This window comes from Lepidochelys kempii, chromosome 14, assembly GCF_965140265.1.
Source record: "Lepidochelys kempii isolate rLepKem1 chromosome 14, rLepKem1.hap2, whole genome shotgun sequence".
In the NCBI taxonomy this organism is placed as follows: domain Eukaryota; kingdom Metazoa; phylum Chordata; order Testudines; family Cheloniidae; genus Lepidochelys; species Lepidochelys kempii.
In genome coordinates, this window is record NC_133269.1 from 26,829,390 (window position 1) to 26,852,689 (window position 23,300).

General features: G+C 47.1%; 1 pseudogene; it reads left to right on the top strand.

Annotated features, from left to right (window-relative positions):
• The first annotated feature begins 8,179 nt into the window (after positions 1-8,179).
• Positions 8,180-23,300, top strand: part of LOC140898086 (myosin-1B-like) — a 30,204-nt pseudogene continuing 15,083 nt past the window's right edge.

Here is a 23,300-nt window from a genome sequence, read left to right on the forward strand (position 1 = left end):
CTATTATGGTAGGTCCCCTGCTTTCCCTTCGTATGATGAGTGAGGGCGCTGCCTGTTGCCCCTATTCTTGGGCGTTGAGGGCTCAGCTAGTGCCCTGGTAGGAGAGAGAAGGGGAGCAGGGAAGGGACCCGGGCCCGTCCTCTGCTCCAGGTCCCAGATCCTTCAGCTTCATGGGCTTCCTGCCCTCTCCCCAGTTGGGCAGGTTTTCTCTCAGTCCTGTGTGCTGGGGAGTCCCTGTGCTTTGCTTGAGCAGGGTTTCCCTTCCTCTGGTTCTCTGATCCTCTGGTTAACAACAGTACTCCAAACTACAGTCAGCTCTCCTTCCCACTCCCTGTCTGATTGAAGCAGGGGTTTTTATTAGGTCTCTGGCAGGGCCTTAATTGTCTCCAGGTGCTCTAATTAACCTTTAGTAGCCTCTCCTCAGTCCACAGGGATTACGGCTCTGATCATCCTGAGGCTTATGTATCTCCCATCTATCATTCTCCTGCTTCCCTCTGGCCCTGCTGTATCACATATCTTCCCTCCCGCTCCCAGCCCCGCTCTCCACCACATGGTTGGGCTACTTGGGATCAGAGGCAGTGCTGTCGCAACAGGCCATCAGCATTGCCGTGTTGGTTTCCGGTCCTATGCTGTACCTGTACCTGGAAATGGAAGGGTTGCAGGGATAGGAACCATCTAGACACTCTCACATTCTTCTCCTTGTTTCTGTGCATCCACTGGAGTGGAGCATGGTCTGTGATGATGGTGAACTGCCGCCCCAGTAAGTAGTATCAGAGAGTTTCTGTGGCCCATTTAACTGCCAGACATTCCTTTTCAACAACGGTGTCCCATTGCCCCCTGGGGAGGAGTTTCCAGCTGAAGTACAGGATTGGGTGCTCCTCCTCTCCCACCATCTGCGAAAGGATGGCATCTGTCTGTAGGATGAATTCCTTCTCGAAGGCTGGGGCTATGAGCACTGGATGACTGCAAAGGGCCATTGATAAATTTGTAAATGCATCTCGGTCTTCCGCCACATTGGTCCACTTTACTATATTTGGGCCCCGAGCTTTTATCAGGTCCATCACAGCCATGCCCTCGTGGCGAAGTGAGAGATGAATCTATGATAGTACCCCACTATCCCTAGGAATGCTCTGACTTGATTTTTGTGGACTGGTCGGGGCCAACCCTGTATTGCCTATACCTTTTTCCATTGAGGTTTCACCAAGCCCCTTCCTACTACATACCTGAGGTATCTGGCCTCAGCGAGTCCGACCACACACTTGGGAGGGTTGGCGGTGAGGCTGGCCTGACTAAGGGCATCTAGCACCTCTTCTTCTTTTTAAGGTGCATCTCCCAGTCAGGGCTATGGATAACTACGTCATCTAAATAGGCGGCAGCATAGTTGGCGTGGGGTCATAGTAATTCGTCCATTAGTCGTTGGAATGTTGCGTGGGCCCCATTCAGGGCCGGCTCCAGGCACCAGCAAAGCAAGCACATCCTTGGGGCGGCACAGTTCCAGGGGCGGCCTTCCGGCCACCCTTTTTTTTTTTTTTTGCTTGGGGGGGAAAAAACCTAGAGCTGGCCATGGCCCCATGGAGACCAAAAGGGAGGATGATGTATTGGAAGAGTCTGTCAGGTGTAGAGAAGGTGGTCTTCTCCTTGGCATCCTCAGACAGCGGGATTTGTCAATAGCCTTTGGTCAAGTCCAGAGTTGTCAAGTATCGGGCCTTGCCTAACTGATCAACTAGCTCATCGATGTGTGGTATTGGGTAGGCATCAAATTGGGATATTTTGTTCAACTTCCGGCAGTCGTTAAAAAACCTCAGGGTGCCATCAGGCTTGGGGAGTAGGACAATAGGGCTGGACCACTGGCTGTAGTATTCTTCAATAAACCCAAGTTCCAGCATCCTCCTCATCTCCACCCTAATTTCTTCCCTTTTGGCTTCTGGTACTTGGTATGGTTTTATCGTTATCGTTGCCCCGGGGTAGGTGATATGGTGTTGGACCATCGTAGTACGGCTGCATGAAGAACACGTCTTGGTTCCGCTGGATCATATCAATGAGTTCAGGGGATATCCACACCTGCCCTTCTGAGCCATCTATCTGTCTCCCAGTCGCACCAGGGTTTCAGTAAGTTAACGTGGTAGATCTGCTCTGGCCTTCGGCGGTCTGGTTGCTTTACCTTATAGTCCACCTCCCCAATGGCTTCCACTATCTATATGGCCCATGCCAGCTGGCCAGGAGCTTGCTTTCTGCTGTTGGTACCAGTACCAGCACCCATTCTCCTGCTTTCTCCCGGTAGTTGTAATAGGTCCACTGGGCCTCTTGTGCTTTCTCCAAATGCTCTCGTATTATGGGGGTCACTTGGACTATTCGATCTCTCATCTGTGCCACGTGCTCAGTGACATTCTTCCCTGGGTCGGGCTATTCTTCCCAATCCTCTTTGGTGATATCTAATATGCCATGTGGGTGGTGTCTGTATAGTAGCTCGAAGTGGGAGAATCCAATAGATGCCTGGGAAACCTCCTGTATCGCAAACATCAGGTACTGGTAGAAAGGCATCCCAGTCTTTTCTGTCCCAGGCCACTACTTTCTGGATCATGCTTTTGAGGGTACAATTAAATCGCTCAACCAGGCCATCTGTTTGAGCATGGTAGACTGAAGTTTGCAAGGCCTGGATGCGGAGTAGGGTACATAAGTCCCTCATTAATTTCAACATGAAGGGAATCCCTTGGTTGTTCAGGATCTCCTTAGGGATGCCCACTCTCGTGAAAACCTGGAGCAGTTCTTTTGCTATTGCTTTGGACGTGGGGTTTCTTAGAGGACTGGCTTCTGGGTACCATGTGGTGTGGATGACGAGTATGCTTCAGTGGCTCTAGGACGATCTTTCTAGAGGGCAAACTAGGTCCAGGGCTATCCTTTTGAAAGGGACTTCAATAACAGGCAAGGGCACCAACGGAGCCCGTAAATGAGGTCAGGGACTGTGCATCTGGCATTCTGGGCAGGAGGTGCAATAGCATTAGACTTCCACTCATACTCCCAGCCAGTAAAACCTCCTTAGACTCTATCCAGGGTGTCCTCCAAATAAATGGCTGTGAGCTAGCTCTAACACCACCCTTGTGTGCTTCCGTGGTACTAAGAGCTGCTCAACTTCTCCCCCCTCCACCATATTTGGGCTATGTGGTACAACAGATTGTGTTTGACCACGTAGTACAGCCCTGGGCCTTTGGTTTTCCTCTCTACGGGCATGCCGTTTACCTCCACTACCTCCTCCCTCATGTTTGCATATAGCAGATCATAGGCTTGGTCCTGCCCAAAATTCTCATGTGCAGAACTGATCTGGCCTAATTTTACAGGATCAGTTTCAACTCTGCCCCCTGAGTTGCTCCTACTGGTGCTGGGGACTGCCTCCAGGTCCTCACTGGCCTCCTGAATAGGTTTGCCACCAGGGTGGCTTTCTGCTTCCCCACCGAAATCCTGGTTCTATAAAGACAGGGGATCTGAACCTCAAATGATAAGCAATTGAATCAACTGATTGTAAACAATATTAGTGTGTTTTAAAAGTATATTGAGTAAGGTCTTCTATGAAAGCCTGTGACACACAAGTGGTTAATGTCATTGTGAAATGTCTGTATTAACTTTCTATGAGAATTATGGATACTCGCTATTATGTTTTAAAGTCTGTGACCGTTTTTCTCTCAGACAGGAGGGAAGGCAGCTATCTATGTGTCTCCAATGTAAATTAAGCAGTGTGGAATCAAAACAGTGGAAGCCCTATTTACATACGAATCAGCAGAGAGGAGGAAAGTAAACAGGAAGAGAAGAGCAACACGAAGCCATCCTGCTGCTTGGAGCAGGGTCAGTGAACTATGGGAAAGGTAAACAGAAACAGAAAGCCTTTTTGGTATCCATCATTGGGGGATTAAAAGGGGCCAGAGCTCTTGAATTCACAGAATGTTGGATCCTTCAACCAAGGTGGTTGCAGTCTCTGGAAACTGACTACAGGTGATTAACCTGCTTTGTCAAAGATTGTAACTTAAGTTTTAGCCTGAGAAGCATATTTTTACTTTTGTTTGCTTGTCTCCCTTTCTATCTTTATTCCTTCTACTTGGTGTCACTTAAATCTATGATTTTTTGTGTAATAAACTTGTTTTACTTTATTATAAACCAAATCAGTGCTATGATTGAAATAAGAGTGTTTGTCAAACCCCAGTTAAATTAATGAGCTGCAGTGTAATGTCTCTTCATAGGAGCAATGAATTTAATAACTTCAGTAAGTGTTCAGTGAAAGGGCTGGACGATTTGGGGGAAATTCAGGACTAGGAGGGTGCTGGCATCATTCTGCAAAGAGTAACTGGGCAGTAGAAGCCTTGCTGTGACTGAAAGCTTGTCTGCTGGCTGTGGCTGTCAGGAATGTGAGCTGCAGCAGCATTGCATTGAAGGTACCCAGAGTTGCAGGGCAGGTGGCGACATGATCCTTTACTGCTCTGTATTGAACCCCAAAGCGTCACAACTACTTCTACTCAATATTCTCTTTTTGTACATCCAAGAATCTCATTAGCCCTTTTTGCCACAGCATTGCACTGAGAACTCATGTAGAGGCAATTATCTACAATGATCCCTTCTCTGAGGCACTGTTTTCCAAGACAGAGTCTCCCATCCTGTAGGTATAACCTGTGTTCTTGGTTCCCAGATGTATTATTATTTGGCTGTATTAAAAACCCATTTTGTTGGATTATGACCACTTAACTAGGTGATTCTGATCACTCTGTAGCAGTAACCTGTCCTCATTATTTGCTATCCCACCAATCTTCATGTCATCTGCAAACTTTACCAGAAAAGGTTTTATATCATCATCTAGATTGTTGATAAAAATATTAAATAGTGTCTAAATAGAATAGACCAAGAAACAATCCCCGTGAAACCATGCTAGAAACAGCCAGACATATTGATGTCTCCCCATTAACAACTACATTCTGAGATCTGTCAATGAGCCAGATTATTTTTTATCAATTTTATGTGTGCCTTGTTAGTTTCATATAATGCAACCTTTTTAATCAAAATGTCATGTGGTACTAAGACAAATGCCTTGCAGAAATCCAAATGTACTATACCAAGACAGTTACCTTTATGTACCAGACCTGTAATCCTGTCAAAATAAGGTTAGTTTGACAAGACGTGCCTTCCATGAAACCATGCTGACTGGCATTAATTATATTTGTAGCTGCAGAGAGGCAGAGTGGCCTCCCTCTGGATTTAAGAGTGAGAGACACTACCCTCCCCCTGATGGGTGGAGCCAAACTCTCCCCCCTCACCGGAAGTTCTGGGATGGGACAGGAAGTTTAAAGTTCAGTGGACCTTGCTTCTAGGAAGCCGAGCCTTCTGCAGGACCTGAGCAGACCAGCGCCCTACTGCCTGAAGAGATGGAGGACCCTGAGGCTCCCACCCTGTGCATCTTGGGGAATACCTGGGGACCTAGACATAGTGGGGAAGTCTCAGACCTTGGGTGAGCCAATGCACTTGCCCAACTCCAAAAACAGGCTTAGGCGGCCAGAAATAGTTTTATCTGTTTGGGCACCTATGACATGACTGTCCCATAATGTACTACAGCTTTGGCCAGGTCTGAACCGGGGAGTCTAGGGCCTGTAAGCAGCCCTTGGGTAAGGTGACGATTCCCCTCGATGTGAAGTGCTGAAGGCTCCCCTTGTCCTGTTGTCAGTGATTAGCACCTCATTCAAGAGGTTCACCACGGACCTCGTGGGGCTCTTCACAAAGAGCACTGTGGAGTTCAAATATATCCTGGTGGTTTTAGATTATGCCGCCTGGTTTCCCCCAGTGATCCCCCTCTGAAACATCCTGGCATGAACCATAGATGAAAAAACATGAAATCAGGTTTTGGTCTAACAGGATTCAGTCAAATCACTGCTGATAAAGTCTGTTGAAGACACAAAGATCATTGGGGCCCTAAATAATGATGAGAACAAACCTCTGATGCAGAACAATCTGGATCACATTGAAAGCTGGGCAGTTAAACAACATGAATTTTAAGGCAGCCATACACAAGGTTATAGATCTAGGAACAAATAGAGTAGGTCACACTGAAAGGCTGGGGACCTGCATCCTGGGAAGCAGAGACTTTGAAAAGAATGTAGGGGTCATGAACGCCCGGTGCGATACTGTGACAAAAAGACTTAATGTGCTTCTTGGCTGTATAAACGGTAATATCAGCTAAGACAAGGGAGGTGATATTATCCTGTATGCAATGCAGCAGAGACTGTTGCTGGATACTGTGTCTAATTCTGGTATGCACACTTGAACAAGGATGGTAAAAATCTGGAGAGGGTCATTGGTATTATTTATATAATGTTTTTACAAGTTACACATTTCTTTACACATCACTAAAATCCAACCCATCAATTTGTCCCAGTTACCTACATTGTTGTTCCTTTCTTTTCTTTGTTTTGAATACTAGCATTCTAGGTACTGGTCAATGTAGCTGTGATTCACTGAGGACCGAGGACTTTTGCTGCTGGATAGGGATAGTTGGCGCAAGGAGGGTTTTGCTTCCTTGAATGACCCCACTTGCTGAGGGACCAGTCAGAAGGAATGTGTCAGGCTAAGCATCTTGGCGTTATTTCCAACCACACCATTTCACTGGACACCGACAAGATACAAAAAAGTGTCAGCTGCAAACTTTGTGCACTTGTTTGTCCTACAAAGCCATTGCCCTTGTGGGCAAAAGAGCTGATCATTCACTTCCCGGTTTACAGGGCTGTCAGCAGGACTCCACAGTTGCTTGAAGATGGTGCAGAGTACAGCAGCACACCTGCTCGTAGCACGGAGCCGCTTTGATCACATTACAGCTAGCCAGTATTCGCTACACTGGACTCATGTGATGAGCGGGCTGCTGGACTTTAAGTTGACCTTTTTTATTCTTAAAGTGGGCTCTGGCACTGTCCAAGGCCTCCTCTTAGAGCTTCGTTGTGGTGAGTATCTGCATTCCCCCCCACACACCTTTCAGGTGTGTCACCATTCCGCCATCGCAGGTGCTTGTGCGATTACTGTGATGACGCCTGAGGGTAGCCCTGCCCTCCGCCACATGTCCTCCTCTGCTTGCATCCCCCCTGCCCAGGTTTTAACACAGTTGGAAAATCACATTTTTTCAGAGGTGTTTTCCATGTTCAGTGCTATGGCCTCTGTGTCGGAATCCCCCCCACGCATTTTTAACGACGCAACATTTTTGGCCTTTTAAATAATTTATCTCTGTTATTTGTATTGTATCTAGCACTGCTTGTGCATGGACCTGAGTGCCTCAGGGCATGCGCTTTATAAAAAACACCATTGTTTATGGGGCAGACCAGTGCACCGTGTAAAGGAGCCGTGTGCTGGGGCTTCTGTAGGATGGGCTCAGGAGAAAGAACTCCTCCCCGCAGAATGCAGGCCAGCAATATGACCTGGCTGTAGCTTCAAAGCTGCAGTAGTCCTCACTGTACCACTTGGCAAAGTCCTGCCTATTGAAGCCTTAGAATCCTAGAACTGTCAGGCTGGAAGGGCCCTCGAGAGATAATCCAGTGCCCTTTGCCAAGAAAGGACCAAGTGTGGCTAGGGAGGCACAGTTTCCAGAAGGGCTGAACACCTGCAGCTCCTGTCTGGGGCTTTGTATAGAGTTGTGGGTGCTCAGCATAAATGAAAATCAGCCCCAAATATCTGTTGTTGAGCACCCAAAATCAGCAGCAACTTTTGAAAATTTGAGTCCAGATATTTGAGAGAGACAGGTGAAGAGCAGAGGGAATGGCAGATTAGCCTCTGGCTCTGTGAATGGACAATTTAGGGCCTAATACAAAGCCAACTGTAATCAAGACTCCCAGAGGTTTCAATGGGGTTTGGATCAGGCCCTAAGACATTTTAACCTCTGTTCTTAACTGCTATAATGATATATTTATTTATAATGCTACTTGCCTTCTGCAGCCATGGGGTCATGAAATCCTGACCCAGAGTAAGGAAGACAGAGAATAACGTTTATCTCCCCTGAATGCAACTCATCCTGCAGCAGTCTGCCAGAGGGAAGATTGGTAAGAGAAGAGGAACCCAGACAGAGATGTAGTTTTTGCTTCTTCTGTTTCAGTTTCTGTGCTGTGGAAAGCAGTCACCCTTTGGAGAAACAGGAGACATTGAAAATGAGACGTGTCCATCAGAACATATGGGCAGAGCCAGAGAGGTAAGGAATAATCCAGGAACCATTTGTCCTGTCAAATGTCAAGAATGACCCATTAACTTTTTAGCTGCTAGTTAAACTAGCTAGTTAAACTGACCTAACTTGAGTAGGGGAAAAGCACCTTTTGTCCCAGTCTAGACAAGACCTAAATGACTATATGTGGTGGGGAGAAGAAGTGATTTAGGGCCTCACTCTTTACTTTGGTCAGCATTTTCAACCCCAATCCAGCAATACGACTGCTGAGGCTCCCATGTTGTTTCCTTCCCTCTGGATAACTGGATTGACGGTCCTCTACATCAACAGACCATTAACTTGAGTCTTTTGTCTAAAGCCATCCCTGACAGATGCTTGTCCAGCCTGATCTTCAAAACCTCCAATGATGGGGTTACCACAACTGCCCTTGGTAACCCCCTTCTAGTACTTATCTAGCCTTATGGTTAGAAAGCTTTCCCTAATGTCTAATCTTGGTGTTGATTAAAGTCCATTACTTCTTCTCCTACCTTCAGTGGACATGGAGAACAACTGATCACTGTCCTCTTTAGAACAGCCCTTAACATATTTGAAGACTATTATCAGGTTCCCCCCCCAGTCTCCTTTTCTCAAAACTAACCATGCCTAGTTTTTGTAACCTTTCCTCACAGGTCAGGTTTCCTAAGCTTTTTATTACTTTTGTTGCTCCCCTGGAGTCTCCCCAGTTTATCCACCTCTTTTGACACCCAGAACTGGGCATGGTATTCCAGCTAAGGCCTCACTAGGGCCAAGTAGAGCAGGACAATTTTCTCCTGTGTCTTACATAAAGTGTTCCTGTTAATATACCCCAGAATAATGTTAGCCCTGGCTGGGATGATTTAGTTGGGGTTGCTCCTGCTTTGAGCAGGGGTTTGGACTAGATGACCTCCTGAGGTCCCTTCCAACCCCAATCTTCTATGATTCTATGATCCTATGCACCCAGGACAGACCACTATGGGACTCCACTAGATACATCCTCCCAGTTTGACAGTGAATCATCAATAAGTACTTTTTGAGTATGGTCTTTCAAGCAGTTGTACACCCACCTCATAGTAATTTCATCTAGACCACATTTCCTTAGTTTTCTTATCAGAATGTCATGTGGGATTGTGTCAAAAGTCTCACTAAAATCAAAATATATTATGTCTACAGCTTTGTCCCTATCCACTAGGTCAATGATCCCATCAATGAAAGAAATTAAGTTGTTTTGGCATGATTTGTTCTTTACAAATCCATCTTGACTATTCTTTACTACCCTTTTATCCTCCAGATGTTTACAAATTGCTTGCTGTTCATAAATTGCATAGTCAATTCATAGAATCATAGAATATCCAGTTTGGAAGGGACCACAGGAGGTCATCTAGTCCAACCCCCTGCTCAAAACAGGACCAATCCCCAACTAAATTGCTTGACCACAGTTTGGTTTGTTATAAAATATATTCAAGAGCCCAAATAACCAATATCAGTCAGGTTTATTGCTATAACCCAGTAATAGTATAGTACAGGAAAAAAGTTCTATATGATACTCGTCTCCAGGAAAGACATCTTATGCAGCGATGTTTCATTCACCTTACACAGAAGGGGTGCGCTCAGAGTTACACATTTCAGTCGGTATTATTTATATGATGATTTTACAAATTATGCATCTCTTTACACATCACTAAAATCCAACCCATCAGTTTGTCCCAGTTACCTACGTTATTGAACTACGTTTGAGTGCACAATGTCCGGGTTTGGGCCTGCAAATGTTCATTTTCAGTAGGCACGGTTATATTTTGCAGAGACAGTGGTATTCAGCTTTGAAAATGTGGTGCTCAAAATTTTATCTGACATGAGAAAAGAATCTGTGTGTTTGACTTAAAATTATGAACTTTTTTCTTTCTGAAATAGTATATTAAATTGCTCAAAGTTGGAAGGAAAATTAACCAAAACAAGAACAACATAAATTTCAAGAGAGAGACCTCTGATCATTCTTGCCGGTTCTCTGCACGGGTTCTCTGTTTTTGACATTCCTATGAAGGGCAGATTGACTTCATAATACACTTTGATAGATTCCGTTCTAAAAATATAATTCCCTGTATAGGGAAACTTTTGTAGTGATAATTAAGGTAGGCCATTTCTAGCAGTTGACAAGAATGTCTGAGGAATGGTGTGTGGCAGGGGAGGGGGGAATAAATATGGGGATATAGTTTTACTTTGTGTAATGACCAGTCCTTGCTTACAGACAGCCCCCCAACGTGAAGCAAATACTCATCAGCAACCACACACCACACAACAGAACCACTAACCCAGGAACTTATCCTTGCAACAAAGCCCGTTGCCACCTGTGTCCACATTTCTATTCAGGGGACACCATCATAAGGCCTAATCACATCAGCCACACTGTAAGAGGCTCATTCACCTGCACATCCACCAATGTGATCTATGCCATCATGTGCCAGCAATGCCCCTCTGCCATGTACATTGGTCAAACTGGACAGTCTCTACGTAAAAGAATAAATGGATACAAATCAGATGTCAAGAATTATAACATTCAAAAACCAGTCGGAGAACACTTCAATCTCTTTGGTCACTAGATTACAGACCTAAAAGTGGCAATTCTTCAACAAAAAACCTTCAAAAACGGACTCCAATGAGAGACTGCTGAATTGGAATTAATTCGCAAACTGGATACAATTAACTTAGGCTTGAATAAAGACTGGGAGTGGATGCGTCATTACACAAAGTAAAACTATTTCCCCACGTTTAGTCCCCCCACCCCCACTGTTCCTCAGACATTGTTGTCAACTGCTGGAAATGGCCACCTTGATTATCACTACAAAAGGTATCCTCCCAAATACGATAAAATCGAGGACATGGTGATGATGACTCACCTCCATGAGTCCGCTGTCTTGTATAACCTCAAAGAACATTACGCAGCCTGGATGATTTAAGTAAACGGATTTTTAAAACTTCTTTTCTGAATAAAGATATTTAATTCTCATGGGCACATGAGAACTAACAGTCCTTCCATTCTTCTTTGTACAGACCTACTCAGGCCTCTTCTGTGTCACTGTCAACCCCTACAAGTGGCTGCCAGTGTACAACCCAGAAGTGGTGGCTGGCTACAGGGGCAAGAAGCGTCAAGAGGCCCCACCCCACATCTTCTCCATCTCTGACAATGCCTATCAGTTCATGTTAACTGGTGAGTCATTTATCTGGAGGGGAAAAGCCTAGTATTTTGCAGCTTTGTGCAGGGCTGGCTGCCCAGTTAACAGAACTCAACATTTAAGCATAAAGATTTCACTATTCATTGGACCAAAGTGAGAGACCATAGCCTGGTGATGAAGGTACTCAGCTCTGAATCAGGCAGCAAGATGATTTGACTCCATATTTCCTACCTTCCTGAGGAGTCACTTAATCACCAGGGTACAGAGCCGTTCTCTTTCCTTCTGGCCCAATAAACATTTAAGAATGTATTCAAAGTTGAACAGCTGCAACAGGCAAGATTAAGAGGTCCCAACCCCAGTATAGCCTGCTGGTTAGGCTGCTCTCTTGGGAGGCAGAAGCTGTGCACTTAAGTCTCTGCTCCAGAGTGGGGATTCAGACCTGGGTCTCCCACATTCTAGGAAACTGCTGTAACCACTGGGCTAAAGGTTATAAAGTGGGATCGATTCATGGTTTGAAAACCTTCTTCTAAGCTGAAACTATCAGGTCAAGTTTGTGACTAGCTTGGGGTCCACCAAAACTGCATTTTTGGCAAATTATTTGTCCAAAATTTTCCCCCACCTCTAGTTTCTAGGCTCAGCTTTTCCAGTAGCTCACTGAGTCAGCTTGGACAAGTCACTTCCCTTCTCTCACCTTTGTCTCTCCATCTATAAAATGGGGAGACAAATAATGGCTTCCCTCATGAGGAGTTAGAATCTTGGCTCATCTGTGTTTGGCTGCTGCCTGGGGACTCCTAGAGGAAATGGGCTTGAGACCACGCTAATATCATGACGTTAGCCATCCCCTCTGCCAGAAAGTTTAGCTTTTCTGGGAGTTGTCAAGCTAATACAGGCTAGGAAGGATATTTTCTGCCTAGAGCAAGAAATCCTGACTTCCTAAGCAAATACTGAAGTCTGCGGCATATCCTGACAGTTCAGACTTTGGCACTGCTCTGCATATCTAAGTGAGGCAGAATCAGGGCCTGAGGGGTTAATGTTCAGTGCCGCAGAGAAGGGGGGCATCAAGGAACTGGTTACAGCTCCCCAATTCTCTGACCAGCCCTAGCTCCAGTGTAGGTTAGAACAGCTTGGGTACTACTCGAACAGCACCAGTTGGCAGCGGTCCCGAAGAGCCTGCCCTGCAACTGAGCACAGAGACGTGTCATATTCCAGATGGGAGCTAGGGACAGAGCAGGGCAGGGAATTTGACTCTAAGTCAATAAATATTTTAAATATTGATAGAAAACCCAGAGTCTTGTGAACAACTAACTCCAGCCCAGTCAGCTCTGCAACTGGCCCCTTCTGCACACCCAAGCTCCAGCCAAGTGTGGTGATTCCTCAGCTTCGACCACAACTTTGGAAAGGAAACATTAAAATCACTCCCACAGCCAGAGTCTCTTGGTTTGGTGGAGCCGGTGGGGGTGGAGATAGAACAGAGTTTGGCTTTCGGGTGCAATGTGCACTACAGTCCATTTGATAGCTCTTTGTACCATTTTATTTTCAGACCGTGATAACCAGTCAATCCTGATAACGTGAGTATATTCCAGTACCTGTGAGTAAGATGGAAGGATAGGAAGAATAGATTTAATTTTTTTTACAAGTGCATATTTTTTTCTCCCAACAGCGGAGAATCTGGTGCTGGGAAGACTGTGAACACCAAGCGTGTCATCCCGTACTTTGCAACAATTGCAGTTGCTGTGGAGAAGAAGAAAGATCAGCAGCCCAGCAAAATGCAGGTAGATCTGTAGCATCCCCTTCCCGTGCTTTGTTTCAGCACACGCCTGTCCAGGGAAAACAGAAGAGTTGGGGCTTGGGGGCCAGTATGGACTCTCTAGTGGCTGCATTTAGCTCTGAATGCGCTGAGGTTAGTGGCCCCTCTTATTTCACCTGGCAGTGAGTTCTAGTCATGGAGGCTCTGTTTCCCAAGAGCATCAGGTGCCCTCTGTTGGTCGACGATATCTATAGTCGAGCAAAACGCAGCTGCTCTGGGAGCTTGTGGTTGTGAAGGGAGGGTTGTGAGGTAGATGGCAGTGGTGTCAATTCAGATATTTCAGGGGTGGGAGGGAGGCAAATTCTGGTCCCTGTCCCCTGCTCCTGGCAGGGACCCTGTTTCTGTCCCCGCTCATCCACCTCCTTGCAGAGACCCCAAGTCTCCCTTGGATGGGGAGTCTCCCCTCTTACTCACATAGTGCATGAGCCAAGGCTGCCTGGAGTCGAGGTCTCAGCAGACCCCCCAGGCTCTGCCCTACGGGAACAGACTCCCCATGTGCCAGGTCACAACACCATTTGGCTCAGTCCCGCTCTGCTGCAACGCAGGGGTGGCTGGGCCAACTTTCCACGCGGCGATGCTCTGGACTGTACCAGGAGCAGCTGTACTGCTTTAGTACGGGACCTTGTGCAAAAGTGGTCGGGCCCTGGCCCCCCAGCTCTGCGGCCTACAGGACTCTGAACAGGGCACGGGCATTTACCCCCCAACTGCCTCTGATGGGCGCCACTGGTAGCTGGGACCATTCCATGCAGGGTTTCAGACATAGGCGCCAACTTCCCCACTGTCCACTGGGTGCTAACCCCCGCCCCCACCCCCACGGAATCAGCGCCTGTGCAGAGCACCCACTAATTTTTCCCAGCCCCGGAGCACCCACGGAGTCGGTGCCTATGGTTTCAGAGTCAGGACATCAACCACAAACTGGATTTTGTTCAGTGAGGAGCCAGTGAGGGAGCAGCGTATTAGGAAATACAGAGAACAGCATTAACCAGGCCCAGGTGCACCAGGACGTGGATTGCCGTGGTCAGAGAGAAAGGGGCTCAGACCAAAGGGGTTTTGGCTCCACGACTATTTGAGTGTCCAAAGGCAGGGCAGAGTCCAAGGAGACTCTTAGCAATCTGAGGCCGATGCCTTGGATTGTCAGGCTGTGATGAGGTTAGCGAGTTCTTCAGAAGCACTTCCCACCAGCATCTCTGCAGGCCTGCCTGAGCTCAGCTTTCGCCAGCTGCTCTCCAGGTAGGTGCTGATCTCAACTTGAGCTGGAGGCTGTGCAGCATGCACTGAATGTAAAGGAGAAGTAGGAGCCTCTCAGATGCACAACAACCTGCTCTGCCCTCTGCTGAGTTTATTCCGGTCTGAAATCTTCCGGTTAGACGGACTGGAATACTGGCTCCGTCTCAACAATACCAGGGCACCTGGTAGCATAACAGCATCTGACATGTAGCTTGCAAATGGGCTTTTCTGTTCAGCCTGCCTGCCGCTCTCTACTGAGCACTATTTCTTTACCCTGATCATGTTTTATATCTTGTTTATCTCCCGTCTCCAGGGTCAGTCCATTCTTTGCCATGTACTGCTGTGCTGCCCCAAGAGTAGCCCAAGAAGCAGCCAGTGACAATGCCTGGTGAAGAATGTACTGCATGGGGCAGGGGTTCAGAGGAGGCTACTCTCCTCCCCCAGGCTTCCAGCTGCAATGCAGGTAGCTGGCACCAGGGAGCCTGACACCCTATGCCCTTGGGGAGTCATGGCCACCATCTGGCCATCAGTTTCCTTAACAGGCTAAGAGTGTCTTGTGAGGGACTTTGACAAAGGCCTTGCTCAGCTGATACCAGAGTAACATTTCCTGCTCTGTAATTCCCAGGGGCACCCTGAGGCCTCTAATTCTAGCAACAACATTTGCTACCCTCCAACACTCCAGCAAAGGAGCTGAGGTTAATGAGACTCCAAATGATTCGTTAGCAGCTCAGGTGTTTCATTGTTAAGCTCCTGGTGACCTGGTGCTCTTTAATGTATTGGTTTGTTCCAACAAATCTTCTTTTGAAACCTCCATCCCTGAGCGAACCTCATCCTTATTACCAAAAGGAGCAGGTATCTCCCTGTATCCTTTGTGGTGAAGGCTGATGCAAAGCAATTATTTAGCCTCTCGGCAATATCTTTGTCCTCCTTAATTGCTCCTAGGTGGACCAGTAGACCCAAAGCTTCTCACAGAGGCTTTCTGCTTCTGATGAAGAACAGCAATGCTTGAAGTCCGATTTTATATCTTTGGCATTTGCTCCTCAAATTCCATCTGAGCCTCCTAATTTCCTTCCTACCAGTGCCTCACTTAGGGCTGCATTTCCATTGTCAGAATGACCTCTCTTCAGGTCAAACACCCTCTTCAACCTTGCCCTTTGGCCACAGCTGGGTCACTCCTTGCCTTCCTAGTCCCTTTTCAACTTGGGGCGAGGAGGTACATGCCTGCTTGGACTCTGTTGAGTAGCCTCTGGGCCACATACAGATTTTCATATATATTCTTTTGATGTGAAGGCCTTAGTGACCAGCAGCCCCACTGGTTAAACAACCCTGCCTCCTCTCCACTTTAGGCTCACTACATTAGTGCATTATTCCTGTGCCTTCCCAACGGTTTTGAAATTTCTTCTGCTTCTAATATTTAAATTCACTGTTTAGTGTCTGAGGGTTTTTTAGCCTAAAGTCCCTGTGGGATATAGCACGCCTACAGGACAGCTGTGTGCATGTGGGGTACAGCATGCCTATGGGACTGCTGTGTGTGGAGGGGTATAGCATGCCTACAGGACTGCTGTGTGCGTGTGGGGAGGGTAACGCACACCTGCATGACTGCTGTGTGCATGGGGGGGCAACGTTCACCTTTGGGACTGCTGTGTCCTGGGGCAGGGGATGAGGCACACCTGCGTGACTGCTGTGGTTGGTGGCATCTGGGATCGTGAAAGATGCCCACCTTCCACTGGACATCAGCAAGTGGGAGTGGGTAGCCTGATTCCCCAAGGCAGATTTGAAAATCCCAGCATAACCCTGAACTTCCCATTCATTAATGGCAGTGAGCATGTGGGTACGTAATGGCAAACGTCCATAGTGGGCCCTGGTTCAGCTAAGATGCTTAAGGAAGTGGCTGGTTCTCAGCAGGTCTCCACTGAAGTCAGTGGGACTACTTGCAGGCTTACTGTTGGGTGTGTACTTAAAGACCTCACTGAGCCAGAGCCAAGAGGGATGTCATGGAATCTGCAGGTGCTTGGTTTGTAATATTTCCTTTCCAAAGTTCCACCTGAAGTGACTACAAGGTTTAACTGGAAGTCTTTGTACTGCACCTAGGGAACTCTGGAGGATCAAATAATCGAGGCCAACCCGCTCCTTCAGGCCTTTGGCAATGCCAAGACAGTGAGGAACGACAACTCCTCGTGCTTTGTGAGTTCATTTCAATTGTTGGAGTGGAGGCAGAGAACATATCCCACATGAAATACACTGATTGCTGTAGCTGCTCATTGCACAGCATGTGTGTTGGTATAATTATATAAGTTGGGTTTGTATCATTCAATAGGGCAAATTCATCCGGATCCACTTTGGGACCACAGGGAAGCTGGCTTCAGCAGATATTGAAACTTGTGAGTGGCAGCAAGCTCTTACGGGCAGTATTTGAACAGTATTGGTAACGGATTCGCCTGGGACAATAACTCTGTCTGACTTTTTGCCCTGTTAGATCTCCTGGAGAAATCCCAGGTAACATTTCAGTTGGCTAGTGAAAGGAGTTATCATATTTTTTACCAGATAATGTCCAGTAAGAAGCCTGAGCTCATTGGTAAGTGCTGGCCATGCTGTGTTTAGTTCGATGGCATTCGAACCGTGTACCATTCTGCTGGGCCTGTGACTCTGAAGCTAATGACACGTTGTTTGTTTGCAGATCTTCTTCTCATTTCCACCAACCGCTACGACTTCCCCTATGTGAGCCAGGGTGAACTCACTGTCGCCAACATCGATGACAGTGAGGAGCTGATGGCTACAGATGTGAGTATCATAGCGGGGCAGGGAGCATCACTTCTCTCTGTGGCTGTACAGCACCTGGCAGAGGCTCCTAGGTGCTTGGTAATACAAATCATTAATAATATGTATAGCAGGGGAATTAGACATATTTGGACCATCAGGCCGAAATGCTGACCATTGACCCCACCTTCCTGCCCCCATCAGTCCTGCTCCTTGTACTACAGACCACTCATGCTCTTCACAGGTGCTGAGGGCACATGTCTCCCCTGGCATATAAGTGGGGTAGAAGGCACTCAGCACCTCCCAGACCTAGGCCCTTTGGGGCATGATCCCGTTCACGCTTACACACAAGAGGAGTTCCACTGACTTCACTAAATGTGAAGATCCATCGATGTTAAGGCCAGAAGGCCCCCTTGTGCTCACCAGTCTGCCCCCTCCGGCGAAGCACGGTCTGGAGGACGTAACCATGGTGCCTGCCTCCAGCCCAATAACAGGGGAGGGCACTAACACAAATGCAGCCCCCCTCTCCTCCTGGTGACCCATATGGATACTCTGTCCCTAGATCTGAGCACTTCTTTGGCAGTGGGCAGGGGCGGGGAGGGAGGGGGAGGTGGCCCTTGCCCCACCCAACATTATCAGACCTTTTCATAATATTGAAAAAGTCGCCCCAGAGCTTCCCCTTTGCTACTGAGGTGAAAATCAGCTCATGCACAGATAGGAAGCAACAGGGTCTAGCAAGCCCTTTGGCATTGCATGGGGTCAGAGCTATCCCTTGCAGAAAGCCAGCGAGCACCACAAAGTCACACGAGGAATGGATTTGGCCCAATAGCAGTGTAATCTTTGGTTCTGCCCCTTTGCAATCCAATCTCGTACTCTGTGTGACTTCATTACTGCATTTGTGTTGTGGGAAGATGGTTTCAAAGGGATTTTTCCTAATAACTCCTAAACCCTTCTCCTGGTTCATGTGCTGGACTACCAGGGTTTTGTCCCCTTTCTGCTGCACTGATGTGCCATAGATCTGCTGCCCAACCAGCTCAGAGGACAAAACCCTTTTCAGCCTGGACACATGGTTACTCATTCGCTGTTTGGCCTCCAGTTTTATCCGAAAACGTATCTTGCTCACCAAACTTTTGTCCAAGGCCCAGCACCTGTTAATATGACACATGGACCCAAGCTGCAAAGCTCAGGTCAGGATCCACATGTCTCCTAACTTCCAGGCAGATCTGATCTGGGCTATCGTAGTGCCTCAGTCACCAGGCTATAGAGTCATGCTCACTCACATCTAGAGCAATGAATATTTCTGTACTTGTACAAAGTGGAACACCTGCAGGAGGTGAGACGGAGAGGACCATAGCCTATGGTCTTCTGAGTAGGTGCTCCCAGTGGGGAAAGCTGAGCTCCAGTTGCTGCTTTAGAGTTAGGGTTTGAACACTGGTATTCCACATCCTAAGTAAGTGCCTTACCCATGGGTTAAGACACCCCTGACATAGCATGTGCACAAGCCCTTGGTTTGCATCACAGCTCCGCACGGCCCCTGAGTCGAGGGAGGAGTTTGACTAACAGACATTTTATACGGTGCATGAGACTGATGGATTGGAGAAGTGAGAGCGGGCCCAAAACTGCAGGGGCTGCTAGGTCCTGGGAAATGGTGCCACCCAGCCTTCCGGTTCCCTATCTCCCACACACCCGCTTTGCAGTCACACACAGGACCCTCAGCAACACGTGGAAGAGAGGCTTTCTGTAACCTGAACGGGATGGAGCTGCATGGTCTGAAAGGCAATAACAGCACTAGCAGAATGCAGGTGCAGATCCATCCCCTTCCTGCGCTGCCAGTAATTGTGATTTGTATTACCAAAGCACCTCAGAGCCCTGTCCTGACCAGGATCTCCCTGTGCTAGGTGCTGTAGAAATGCAGAGCAGATGGTCCTTGCCCCAATGGGCAGCTTGCATCTGCTCCATCCACAGTGCAGTCTGCAGTACTGCTGCACCTGGCAGGGACACAGGAAGGGGAGGGCTGTGATGTTGGGTCTCTGATTCATGGAGGGGAAGGGCTGCCAGGGTCCCATACATTGCTGCCTTACTGCTTAAGATGCTATTTCAGATGCAGTGGAATCTCAGAGTTACGAACACCTCCGGAATGCAGGTTCTTCATAACTCTGAAATGTTCGTAACCCTGAACAAAACATTACGGTGGCTCTTCCATACGTTTACAACTGAGCACAGACTTAATACGGCTTTGAAACTTTACTATGCAGAAGAAAAATGCTACTTTCCCTTTTTTTTAGTAGTTTACGTTTAACAGAGGATTGTTCTGTATTTGCGTTTTGTGCGTGTGTGTCTCTGCTGCTGCCTGATTGTTTACTTCCCATTGCAAATGCGGTATGCAGTTGCCTGGTCAGTTCGTAACTCTGGTGTTCATAACACTGGTGTTCGTAACTCTGAAGTACTGCTGTATTACCCGGGAAAACCTGGCTGCGAAGAGCCCCGGACGTGGTCTTTTTCGCCCCCCAGTGGCATCTAATGATCATTGCAGTCAGAAAATTATATCTCGCCCTTACTGCTGATTGACAGTAGTCCCTGCTGTCTCTTGACAGGGCAGAAGTGTAAGGAGCTCGGGCTACTTTCACCTGACCACAAGGAGAATTGGAATTAAAACAAAAGATATTTTTAGGCTTGCCGCACTCCCTCCCTCCCAGCTCCTGGCAAGCACCAGGACAGGCATTGGCCAAGCAAGATGCTGAGGGTGGTTGTGTGCAGGGAACCCAACCTAGGGTAAGGCCCATTTTCCTGTCAAAGCCCTGCCCCAAGTGGTTTACTGTGCAACTGTCTATTTGAACCCTTGTGCTGTTTGACGGTCCTGGTTCCTCTACACAGAGTGCCATTGAAATCCTGGGCTTCAACCCTGAGGAGAAGGTGGGAATCTACAAGATGATAGGGGCAGTCATGCACTATGGGAACTTAAAGTTCAAACAGAAGCAACGAGAGGAGCAGGCAGAACTGGATGGCACAGAAGGTAGAGCTGTCAGGCAGTGCGGCACCTGGGTTGACATACTCTGGGGGAATGTTCGCAGCAATGTTCCCCACCTGCTGTCAGCAGGGGCCATGGGGAATACCTTTCCTCTCACCTAGCCGTGGCCTCTCCAGGATGTGGCTGATGCATGGGAGAGAAGCATATTGGTGCTGTCCCTGCTTCCTGTTCTATGGACAGAGGGTGAAAGTCAGGTCCTAGGGCTGCCAATAGGTCAGGTCCCAGGGCAGTCAATGGGATCAGGACTTGTTATGGACACCTTGTTCATGGTAGGTTGCAGGGCTGCTACTAGGAGGTCAGTTTCTTGTCCAAGATATGGACTGGTTACACGGCTTCCTTCCCAGAGAGATATACCAGAGGTATGGTCGGTATAAGACATTTTAATGCACCGCCTTGAATGGCTGCTGTGAGATATTAGAACGACAAGGTGGGTGAGGTACTATCATTGTAATGGACTGTCAAGGTTCTTTCCCCACTCTGAACTCTAGGGTACAGATGTGGGGACCTGCATGAAAAACCCCCTAAGCTTATTTTTACCAGCTTAGGTTAAAACTTCCCCAAGGTACAAACTATTTTACCTTTTGCTGCCACCACCGAGCGTCTAACAAATATAATAGGGAAAGAGCCCACTTGGAAACATCTTTCTCCCCCAAATCCTCCCAAGCCTTACACCCCCTTTCCTGGGGAAGGCTTGATAAAAATCATAACAATTTGCATAGGTGAATACAGACCCAAACCCTTGGATCTTAAGAACAAGGAAAAAGCAATCAGGTTCTGAAAAGAAGAATTTTAATTAAAGTAAAAGAATCCCCTCTGTAAAATCAGGATGGTAAATACCTTACAGGGTAATCAGATTCAAAACATAGAGAATCCCTCTAGGCTAAACCTTAAGTTACAAAAAGACACAAAAACGGAAATATACATTCCATTCAGCACAACTTATTTTATCAGCCATTTAAACAAAACAGGTTTCAGAGTAACAGCTATGTCAGTCTGTATTTGCAAAAAGAAAAGGAGTACTTGTGGCACCTTAGAGACTAACCAATTTATTTGAGCATGAGCTTTCATGAGCTACAGCTCACTTCATCGGATGCATACCGTGGAAACTGCAGAAGACATTATATACACACAGAGACCATGAAACAATACCTCCTCCCGCCCCACTGTCCTGCTGGTAATAGCTTATCTAAAGTGATCATCAAGTTGGGCCATTTCCAGCACAAATCCAGGTTTTCTCACCCTCCGCCTCCCCAACACAAACTCACTCTCCTGCTGGTAATAGCCCATCCAAAGTGACCACTCTCTTCACAATGTGTATGATAATCAAGGTGGGCCATTTCCTGCACAAATCCAGGTTCTCTCACCCCCTCACCCCCCTCCAAAAATCACACACACAAACTCACTCTCCTGCTGGTAATAGCTTATCCAAAGTGACCACTCTCCCTACAATGTGCATCATAATCAAGTTGGCCATTTCCAGCACAAATCCAGGTTTTCTCACCCCCCCACCACCATACACACACAAACTCACTCTCCTGCTGGTAATAGCTCATCCAAAGTGACCACTCTCCCTACAATGTGCATGGTAATCAAGGTGGGCTATTTCCAGCACAAAACAGAATCTAACAAAACAAACAAAACAAAACAGAATCTAACATATATCTAAAATAGAGTATAACGTATATCTAACTAGATTGCTTACTGACTTTTTACAGGAGTTCTGACCTGCATTCCTGCTCTGGTCCCAGCAAAAGCAACAAACAGACAGAGAGAGCCCTTTGTTTCCCCCGCCCCTCCAGCTTTGAAACTATCTTGTCTCCTCATTGGTCATTTTGGTCAGGTGCCAGCAAGGTTGTCTTAGCTTCTTAACCCTTTAGAGGTGAAAGGGTTTTTCCTCTGGCCAGGAGGGATTTAAAGGTGTTTACCCTTCCCTTTATATTTATGACATGGACCGACTTCTGTTGGTGAAAGAAACAAGCTTTTGAGCTTACATGGTCCTGAAGCAGAGCTCTGTGGTAGCCTGAAAGCTAGTCTCTTTCACTAGCAGAAGTTGGTCCAACAAAAGATAGGACCTCACACACTTTGTTTCTCTAATGTCCTGGGCCCAACATGGCTACAACAATGCAGCAAACAATGAAATTAAGTATGTTATACAGGCTCCACCCAGTGGCTGAACATTACAATACAGCTTAACATTCGTTTACAGCTCCCTCCAAATTTTTACCATTCCTACCATTTAGAACTGTTTGGTGGGTCGCTTTCTCAAACACATTCCAATCTGGGATTACTTGAAAACTCTGGTTATGGAAGTCACATGCTGTTTCTGTTCCCTGGTCAGTGAGTTTCATCTTTTAATGGGCTTTGGCTTTCACCTGAAACAAATTCCATTTAGGCATGCAACACATTTGGTTTCTTGATTTAAATTAAGCTCATCTCTAGGCCACAAATTAGCTCCCTGGGAACAGTCACATGTGCAGAACCTGTGTGAGTGGCTGTGGAATGGAATCAAAAGGAGGAAAATGTGGCTGAATGCTGCAGTTGGTCTCCAATTGAGCCTTAGGGACAGGATTATCCCTTTCCTTCCATCTTTAAAAAAGAGAAAAAGGAGGATCCTGGGAACTACAGGCCAGTCAGCCTCACCTCAGTCCCTGGAAAAATCATGGAGCATGTCCTCAAGGAATCAATTCTGAAGCACTTAGACGAGAGGAAAGTGATCAGGAACAGTCAGCATGGATTCACCAAGGGCAAGTCATGCCTGACTAATCTAATTGCCTTCTATGATGAGATAACTGGCTCTGTGGATGAGGGGAAAGTGGTGGACGTGTTGTTCCTTGACTTTAGCAAAGCTTTTGACACGGTCTCCCACAGTATTCTTGCCAGCAAGTTAAAGAAGTATGGGCTGGATGGATGGACTATAAGGTGCATAGAAAGTTGGCTAGATTGTCGGGCTCAACAGGTAGTGATCAATGGCTCCATGTCTAGTTGGCAGCCGGTATCAAGTGGAGTGCCCCAAGGGTTGGTCCTCGGGCCGGTTTTGTTCCATATCTTCATAAATGATCTGGAGGATGGTGTGGATCGCACCCTCAGCAAGTTTGCAGATGACACTAACCTGGGAGGAGAGATAGATAT